Below are 10,775 nucleotides of genomic sequence, written 5' to 3'. Positions count from 1 at the left end.
AATTTAACAAAGACAACAGAAACAAAACTTAGCAGACGTGGCTGTTTATGTTTAAGACTTAATAGAACACACCCGTCATGTCGCGGGTCCGTGACTGAATTAAAGTATATAACTATGGGTAAGCCTTGTTTTAGTATTGGTATTGTCATCTGATTAAGTCATGCCGATTGTAAGATACACAGTTGTCTCTGCTTTCAAATCTTTCTGTTTGAACCCGTCGACCTGGAACTTATCAATTATTGGTATTATTAATTATTTGGAAGACAAAAGGACCTGGAATGGAGTATTTTTTAATCAACAGCATTATCCCATATTAGTTATAAATAAAGTTGAATTATTTGATTCGCCGTTTTACGTCATGCCCGCTAAAAAAATGAAAATTGTACCTATACGCCTTATTTTAAGTCCCGATTTTTAGTATTCGTATTGCTATCTTAGAAAGTCTTACTGATTAAAATACTACAATAAGGAACAATTTGACATCGATTGAATAGAATAGTGTCAACCCTGTGATTATGACCCGTGTATATAGCAAAATCCTATATACACCGTTTGGTGGTGCGCCTTTCAGATGCGGAACGTACAGATAAGGTAATAGGTAACAGGTGAATAATTGATATCGGTATCGGATTCAACCCGGAACCTGTTAATTATTGGCAATATTAATTATGTGGAAAAGAAAAGGGTCTGGAGTGGTGTAATTTTTAATCTACACCATTTTCCTATATTAGCTATTTATGAAGTTCTTTGATTTGTCGTTTTTAATCCATGAGGGCTGACAAATTGGACCTCGTTTTTTTTAGTATTATAGATACTTTAGTAGACGTAGACGTGTTTCTTTAACGTCTGAATACGATACGTCAATCAACCTCCTTTCGTCTCGATTGGATATTCACATCTTTCATCAGAATCGTATCTCAGGTCTTTAGACATTAATACAAAAATGCGTTTGTTTGTTTGTTTGTTTGTTTGTATGTTTGTTTGTGATGTTCCGTCGTTAGACGAAGATCCGACATGTATTATATTTGCTGGTTAAAATAATCAGAAAATGTGGAATAACTGTCAAGTGACAAATCCCCCACTAGAAAAATGACATAGAAGTCAACTACTTTAGGTCAACGTACGACTTCTAACAAGAACAAACCGATACCGCATAGTTAGCTACATATAGCTATAATTGGCCTTAAATGGCAAATGTAAAACAATTAAATCGAGAAAAAAAAAATAGAAGCCTGATTTATTTTTTAAAAAAAACAATGAAAGAAATATAGACACGATTTACAGCATCAAACAACTATTTTTGAATTACAGGCTCCTGACTTGGGACAGACTTATATAGAATGTGGATGGTTGTTTTCTATATACCGACCGTGCAAGAGCTTTATAGCCAGTCAAGGTCGTTAAAAACTTCTATTTCATGTTCTATATACTCTATTATATATGTAACGAATTGAATATGTGTCCAGTTTCGGGATCAGAGGCATATTCTGAAACAAACTTTTATCCGAAGTATAAGTTGTAGGTAAAACTCCAATATTTATTATTGACTTTTATTGACTGAAATTAAATAATGTTATTGTTGATTAATTTCCACCTTAACTACACTGAAATCGAAACAATGATGGACAGAATTATTCACATGAGTTCATTCCTTCTATGGAAATCAATCTAATTAAAATATAGAACTTTGATTTTGTTATACTCAATATAATAAAGCGCAATCGTAGTTCTATATTTTAATTATATTGTAAGGAAACACTGGTAAGGTTATAAATAAGTGCCCCTCTTGTTTTCTTTACAAAAATAGTTCATTAAAGTCATATGAAACCAGTGAGTGGTGAAAAAAATGTTTATCCAATTCATGAACCAATGCATGTATATATCATAAACTAAGTCCTCTGTGCACGATTTTGTCATTTTTTACGCAAATATATCGTATAATCGTCATTTTTTTTATCTCTGTCTGTTACGATTTAACAAATATGGCTGCTCATTAAATGCCGTGTTTTAAAGCCGAAGTTTACCGATTGTCACTTTATAGTAAATAAATAACAAAAAGCATGGGTATTGAGCACGTGTTTAACATGTACAATCAGATAATTGTTTATTTTAATGACAGATCCATGCGTATTGCGATCGCCGGATTTTTACGAGGAGGGTTACGCTCAGGTCACTATGAATACGGAAAATATGTTGGCGAATTGCTTCCTGGAAGCAAGCAAAATAAAACAAATAAACTTCTTCTAAATGTCGACAAATCAAAGAATTTTCCTCAGAAAAAAAGTATATGTACATAAGTTGTATAATGAAAACTATCCATTTAGTTATAAAAAACATATGCATGATTTTTTTTTAATTTGAGGTTTCTTATGACTTTAATTAATGAAATCGACTCAGAAAAGTTAAAAGTCACATCTATATATCTTTTTTTACGAAACAATAATTCGGAAAAAATACAGAAATAAAATTAAAATTTTATTTTTATTTTTCATTTCAAAACACTAAGATTATAAACGAATGAGTCAAAATGAACTGACATTCATTTCTTTTTCCTTGGCTTCATAACAAGACTATGTCAACCTCTTTAAAGGGACTTTAAACTGATGACTTATGACATGTAACTATGAATAAGATAGGAAATGGAGTTTTCGTCTACGAAGTCATTCAATCTTTTTTCTTTTTTTACACTGCTTGTGAAATACGGCTTGCCCATATATTCTACCACTGCATTCAGTGTGATCAAATATTTCTTAACCCTTGGCATTTAAATGTGCGAGGTAGGAGTTTTTAATATTAAAAATTATACTGACGAGAGTAGAGAAATGTCGTATTGCACACTAAACAGGGGTGGTACACAAATGTATATGTTCTCTAATGACTTTTTCAGAAGACCTGTAGACAAATTTATATGTTCTGCTGTGATCTACAAGTATGTGTTCTTTTTGCGTCATGTCATCGGTCGCCTTTTTTTGTGCGAAATAGCAAGGGCCTATTCAGGGAAAATCAAGAAAAAACATATTTTATCTCTTTATTAGATTTTGAAACTTATAACTGAAATAAAAAAAAAAGCACACTTTGATAATAATTTCAATATCAACGTATGAATAAAACTTAATAAGTTGATTTCAGTAAAAGTGATGAAACTTTAATGTTTGTAAAGACGGCAATTTTTTTTAAATCTGTTCCAGTATCATTTCAACAGAGTACTAAGGTTGTTTCAACATAAAACATTAACTATGGTTTTAACCTAGTTAATCTAGATTTTAAATTTTATCACACACTGTTTCGCCTGCTTTTCTTAAAGTAAATAAATTCCTAAAATTGAGACAACTAAAAATTCTTGGTAATAGATTTTATATTTGTAAATAAATAATGATATGTTTATATACAATGGTTATAGCATAAACGAAATAAAAAGTAAAAGTAAAGTGTCTAGTCTTTGGATTTTCGCATCAAGATATCACAGTATTTTCGCAGTTGTCTTTCTTTCAATATAAACATTTCTCACTGAAAAAAATATAAATATATAAGAAATCAAAAGAAAGAATGATAATTATAAAAGGTTTTGATACTCTGGTATCTTTCCATTTGTTTGGGTTTTTTCCTCTTTGTAACAAAACTTTTCTCATGAAAAATAACATTTCTATGAAAATTATTTAAATTAAGGACCAATCTTCCTCATGCAAAGTTTTGATTTCTTGACAGGTTTGGGCTATACTTAGTATTTTTAAAACGTTTTAAATTTTTAAATACTTTAAGCGCGAGCATCAATGAAGATACATGCATCGTCGAAATACACATCTGGTACCGTTCATGTCTTTTGTAACATGCATCCGGTTATTCGTTGTCTGGAAGTCCCTTACTTAAGAAAATATAATATGTGTTTCTCAGTATACAGGTACATGTAAAATCATAACCAGTATGTCTATTCGTTTTGTGTGTGATTTTTTTATCTTCATTTTTTGTTTGGTGAATATTCCATTCTTTTAAAACATTGTTTAAAGAGGTATTATGATTAGTATGATATAAGATGTAAACAATTACATTTGTACACACCAAGTATAAATTTCGGAGTACTTTTTTCCTATCAAATATGCATCTATGCTTCTATATACTTTCTTTTGCTTGAATCAATTATACTACATATTAGCGGTCTCAATATAATATGTGTATTTTTTTTTTTTTTTTTTTCATTTTGAAAAAAGTATTATCAAGTATGTTCCTGTCATATATAAATTACGTACCCCTTTGAAACTTAATAGATCTTTCGTCTTCGGATTCATATGGAAAACTGCAACGATATAAAAAGAAAAGATTTTAAACTATATGAATAACCAAACATACAAAATGCAACACTTTTGTAAAAATCCGTTATCTATCTTCATTATTCATATAGATGACAGATATGATTAAAACTTACGATAAAACGTGTACAGTTGAAGAATGAAGAAAAAAAACCCTTGCATTTTGCGATAAGGACAAAAAAAACTCCTGAAAGTAGTTAACTCAATGTTATGTGTAATACAAATGTCTTTCTCATTTAAAAGGCGTGGCTCATAGAAGGCGTGGCTCATAGAAGAGTTAGTTTTTTCCTTATATGAAATTTGGATCTAGACGATTCTATTGTCAAATAAAAATGTCACTTTTAAAGATTTGAAAATAAATTGATGATAAAGCGACATAAAGATATATATATTAAGAAACTCAGTTGTATGATTATCTAGGATAAATATATTGATAGCTTCAAGGAACACTGTTTAGATCAACGCCATCAATATTTAAAAACAATGATAAATAATTACATTTAATAACTTGTGGTCGACGTTTATACAAGGAAGCTCCACCAAAAATTTCTGACATTGGTGGTAACCGTTTTCGGGTAATCTCTTTCGTATTGGTGGTTGCTGTCGCTGCCTGCTGCGGGAAAAAGCCTCTGTTCTGCATCGCCGGTATTGATTTTTCTCCAAATGTTTTACCGCTCACTGATGGTACTCTGTTTTTGTCAAATTGACTTCCTTCTACATGTCTGTTGGAAGCTGAAGCAATTTTAGTGTTTGGCGTTGATGAAACCGACTTCCTATGTAGTGAATTGCCAGAATTAGATTGGAAAGCCCTACCTGATGCTAGAGTAGGAGCCAACTTGGCAAAATTAACAGTTTCCCGATGACTAGCAAGGTTTACTTTTCTAACTGAAAACAAAAATGCAACTGAATTAATCCCAATTATTATATAGATCTTAATTATTTCAGCAAAGATTTTGAAATGAAACAAAATGAGATAGAGAACTGAAAAGAAGTAAGAAAATATTCAAACAAAGGAAATCAATTGGGGATGCATATACATAACTAAGACATTTTTGTTTTTTTTATTTTTGGACCTTGAAAAAATTATAAAAACAGGCTCTATATCGTGAATCCAAAATATCATATTCGTATCGTATCTTATCATGGTGTTTAAATTCGAACAAATAACCCGTAAAACTACATCTATGTAAACTTCTTTTAATCATTTTATATATATGATCTCCAACACTTTTTAATCCTATTATTTGCCAAATTATCGGGGTTTTTTTTTTCGTCTCAAGTGCCGTTTTTGAAAATAAGGTTCATTTGAACAGTACTTTTCTTAAAAAAAACAACGATCATATGAATAAAAATGGCTGTTGTGATAAAATCCAAACATTTTGAATTGCTGTTCACTGCTAGTTCTCATTGAAATACTTGAACACAATAAGGACAAAATGTTGACGAAAATCTTACGGAAATTAGTAGTAATTTGATATGATAGTTTCAAGTATAACTTGTACAATTTTCCCCAAAAAATATCATTCGCCAATTATATAAAAAGAAAAATGCTGTTTCTGAGTATGAATAAAACATAGTACATTTCAAAAATTCTTATTTGAAGATGAAACTAAACATATGGGTGTCAAAACAGTCTGGGTCTTTGTGTATAATATGTACATTTCTTATTCGTACGCAGTTTTTGGTTGTTCATAAAATTTAACCGAAACAACAATTAAACATACCAAATTGATTAAAGTTAGAAAACAAGAAAACTTTTGAAATAATTTCTGTCCAGACAGTGGACAATCTTATAAAATAAGGAAGTGTGATATGATTGCCAATAGATTCGAAACGACTTGGACTTGTTAAATTATTGGCCTGGTATTGTACGTGACATTGATATAAAGAATAAACATATAGAAAATAATAAACTTGCATTGTGAATATAGAATATTAAGAAATGTTCATTACAACGTTTTAAATTACCTGCTTGTCTTTTTTTATGAACTGTTTTTCGTCCTCTGCGTTGCTGACGGGGGTGAAATTGTGATCCTTTATTCTGTTCTGCGATTAATACCTTCAAGCCATTAAACCTGGATAGGTTATTGTTAAACATATTGTTCCTTTTAAATGAAGGCTCTGTCGGTTTTCCGATTTGATTTGACCATGCCTCATCAACGCCCATTTGTATTCTGGCATCTTGAGAGGCTGGTATATCTTTTAAATTACGAAGTTCCACTGGTGCGTTTAACTGAAAATGTTGTTGGTTACCAATTGGTAGAAATGCAGAATTAGGCTCTTGCATCATACGTGATTCGGGATTTCTTTGCTGAAAGTGGGAATCGAATTTAGATGATCTAAAGTTATTGTCTGGCAACGGTGCTTCAAACTTTAAATTTTGTTGCTTACGAAATGGCAACAAAGGAAGACGACGCTGTTGGTTCATAGCATTATCTTGGAAATTAGAATTAAAAACATGTTTCTGTTGAATTGCCGAGTCTTGAACTGCGTGGACAACGTTTTGTTTGGTCGACGAGTGTTGATTACGAAATGATGATAAGCTAAGACGGTCTTGGTGGCCCATAACATTGTCTTGAAAATTAGAACTTAATATGTCTTTGTGATGAACTGGCGATTCTTGAACTGCGTGGACAACGTTTTGTTTAGTTGACGTGTGTTGATTACCATATGATGATAAACTAAGACGGTTCTGTTGACCCATAACATTGTCTTGGAACTTGGAACTTGATATATCTTTGTGTTGAGCTGACGAGTCTTGAACTGTATGAGCAACTTTTTGTGTTGTTGATGCATGTTGATTCAGAAATGGAGATAGACTAAGACGATCTTGTTGGCCCATAACTTGGTCTTGAAAATTAGAACTTGATATGTCTTTGTGTTGAGCTGGCAAGTCTTCAGCTACATGGACAACTTTTTGTTTTGTTGACATATGCTGATTAGGAAATGGAGATAAACTTAGACGATGTTGTTGGCCCATAACTTGGTCTTGAAAATTGGAACTTGGTATGTCTTTTATTTGAGTTGATGAGTGTTTTACAACGTTTCGTTTTGCTGAATGGACAAGAGAACGAACTTTAAAGCCAAATGGATTTATATCTGCACCAGGGTCCAATACATAATCTCTAGGAACCAAAACATAATTTGCTGCATTTTTCATCTGCATTGAACTCAATCCTGGTTGACTTAATTTGAAATGATTGTCAAGAACTGGGTCACGTGGTTGGACATCTCCCGTAGTCGGCCAAGCCACGGTCATACCGGGCTGTGTAATTGATACACCATGAGTAGGTGAAACGTCATCCATTATCTGATCTTGTGGTTTGTCCTTTTTATCAACCACAGTTTTTAGAGTTTCTTGACTAAAATCAACGCCAGCTGATAAACGATGATTCTCTGATAACTTTTCTTGTGCAGTAAAGTCATCACTAGGTTGTGAAATGTGTTTCAGTTGTTGCGGTTTGTCGCCTCTGTTACCCACATTGTTGAGAGTTCCTTGGCTAAAATCAACACCACTTAAATGTCCACGATGCTGTACAATACCATTTCCCGCGTTGAAGTTATCAGAAGGGAAGCTAATTTGGTGCATTTCTTGTTGTTGACCAGATAACTCTTTAATAAAAGAAAGATCAATGCAATATAATTTTGTAGCCAAATCGTCTTTCATAGGTATCATCGAATACCTTGTAAAACTTTTGTCAATAAAAATGCTGTCAATTATATTTTCAAGTATTATTATCTTCAAATTTTATTGCATTTATCATTTATCCAATAAAATAACATTGAAGGCTGAAAAGATTTTTTACGCATTTCAAAAGTACAGGCTGTAATCTTGAGATTGGCAAAGAAAAAAAAATGTGGAAATTAAATTTTTATCTTTAAAGGAAACAATTAATTGCACTTAGATATTTGCTACATTAGAAATAAAAGATAAGATGATATTTTGAGTATTAAGTTGTTTAACTAGGCGTATTATTTTTAGATATAAGAAACAATAATATCAATAACTTAGACTAGTAAAACTTCATAAGTATTATTTACCTGAACCGTCAACAGAAAACAAAACTGCTAAGACGACGAAAAATACTATTCTTGTCATATTGTCAACTGAAATTATGAATAAGATTTTAAGAAAAGAAATATATATATACATATTACATATACACTTAAAAACTGATAATTAACGAAGCAAAATCATATTAAAATATAACAAAAACAAATATCAGACAAATTGAACATAATATAATTTAACGCATACTCTCTAAATACAATAATAATGTTTGTTTATACGTAACAACATTCAAAGAAGAAAAATAAACAAAAAAGGTTAACTTTTTTTTAAATTGATTTAAAGAAATAAGACTCCTTGTCAAAATGTTTATACGATCTCACCTTTCAAGTTAAAGACTCCTTGTCAAATTGAAAACAAGTGTTCATTCAAACATATTTATTAATAAGTCAACGAGGAAATACATAATTCATTAGTTTGTAAGCGTTGACGACTGTCACTGCGTCACTTATAGGTAAGGTCATTGATGAAAACAAATAAATACCTGTAGTTAAAACAGCGCAATGACATTTGTGGGGTTCTTTTTTGCCTATCTTATACATTCTTAGAACGTGTGTTTCATTAATGTTCATAAGAACATTATTCATTTTACATGACATCCGGTGTCAATTGTTTATTTTATTTTCAATTTAGGATTGTAATTTTAAGTAATTATTCAATTTATTCCTATTCACTAATTAATGGTATACACCCACCAAATATTTGGCGTCATTATGGATGAGTATGCCAACTTAGTTAAAACTATGCGTATTGGACTCTTATCATTTTTTTAAAAAAATGCTAAAATAGTATTCAATGAAATATCAGTAAATATTTCATTATATGTATACAATGACAATGAAATCTTTCAAAAACTATGTCAACGTTATCTTTAATAACTCATTTCTCTATATCTAGTACATAGAATGTTGATATTTCAAATCGAAAGGTGTTGCCACTTGGAAAACTATTTGAATGATGTAAAATAATTAAACGAGAAGTATTTTTAAAGAAGGGTTTCTTCATTAGTTACAGTGGTATCAAGAAGAAAAAAAAAACTTCCAAATTAGCGTAACGTCGTCACTTTTTAAAGCCATAAAGTCATTTTTTATTCCCAATTCATCAAAATCGACACTTTAATAATTACATATAAACATAACACTGACAATAATGTAGCAACACCATATCTTTTTTTAGAGAAATTTTAATTGGATATTTGATTAACGTTTTACGTCGATTACAACCTCCCAAGAGTGACAAGGGAATAGAAATATTCTCACCCTTAATCATCTACCGTCCGACAGTTAAACCCTCGCCAAAATGGGACATTTAGCTGTGAGTAATGGGTAAATACGCAGCCACGTCCGGTCAGAATGGGGACGTTTAATCCGCAGCCTCGTGTAAAGCTTGGACTATGCTCTCTTCATATTTAGAAACCTTTCAACAACTCTGTGTTGCAAGGCGAAATCACTGTTCCTGTTCAATATAGTTTACCCTCATTTTCATGTGACATTCCATATTACCCGACCTTCATCCCGCACGACTGTGATTGTAAGACGTACTTGATATAATTATTGTTAAAGAACAGGTCCAGTAAGACCCCTTTTTAGTACAAAAATATAGAAGTTTTACAAAATTGTTAAAATGTAAATTTCTCGCTATTTATTTGAAAGTAGAATACTTCTGTTATATAAATTTTGGCTGTTTTTGACAAAATGTATCAGGTACTAGCATCTTATAGTATGCTAAATTACTGAAATTTTCATACTTTGAACATCTGAGTTAAATTTTAGACGGTTTCCGTCTTAATGGAAAGTGGCGGCATTTGTGTTGATTCTTCATATTTAAATGTAATTTGTATTTGATGATAATACATAATATATATAAAGGCTGAAATTGAACACGGGTGCGGCTACTTTCATTTTTAACGAAAACCATCTGAAAAGTGACCTAGTATGGCATATTTGATAGATTTTTTTATAAATAAGCTTGAATTTGAGCGTCTTTTTATGACTAAATCAGTTCAAATCTTTCACATGTACTAATTAAATCGACTGACGTAGACACAGTAAAAGTGTCCAACATCTTTCATCAGATGAACCTGAAGTTTGAGGACAAAATCGGCCCTTACCGGACCTACTCCTTTGTTCTCGTCTTAAACATGCATAAACTATTTACCACATGACTATTACTCAATTTATCATCGGTTATACATGCTTTCTACACGCTTAGAAATGTACGTTTAGGTTAAAGGAATAATTCAATAATGGTTCAGAAAATACTAAAGATAAATGTATTACTTTAAGAGATAAAAACATTGCTGCAGTTCCATGTAAACTCTTGCAATAGTGACATGGCTTATTAACTATAATGGTATCTCACTCTCAGGAAAGTATCGTTGAAATGGAATGAAGAAAATATCA

The 10,775-nt window shown here is 31.3% G+C and overlaps 1 long non-coding RNA gene across 1 annotated transcript; it reads right to left on the bottom strand.

The window, feature by feature from the left end:
- Window positions 1-3,337: 3,337 nt before the first annotated feature.
- Window positions 3,338-8,747, bottom strand: LOC143071326 (uncharacterized). Its single transcript, XR_012976868.1, has 6 exons — window positions 8,697-8,747; window positions 8,346-8,411; window positions 6,273-7,916; window positions 4,803-5,189; window positions 4,245-4,291; window positions 3,338-3,507 (listed from the first exon to the last, which is right to left on the bottom strand). It is a non-coding gene; the product is annotated as an uncharacterized LOC143071326 (long non-coding RNA).
- Window positions 8,748-10,775: the final 2,028 nt, after the last annotated feature.

Source organism: Mytilus galloprovincialis, chromosome 4 (genome assembly GCF_965363235.1).
Source record: "Mytilus galloprovincialis chromosome 4, xbMytGall1.hap1.1, whole genome shotgun sequence".
In the NCBI taxonomy this organism is placed as follows: Eukaryota; Metazoa; Mollusca; class Bivalvia; order Mytilida; family Mytilidae; genus Mytilus; species Mytilus galloprovincialis.
This window is presented reverse-complemented; position numbering and strand designations above follow the sequence as displayed.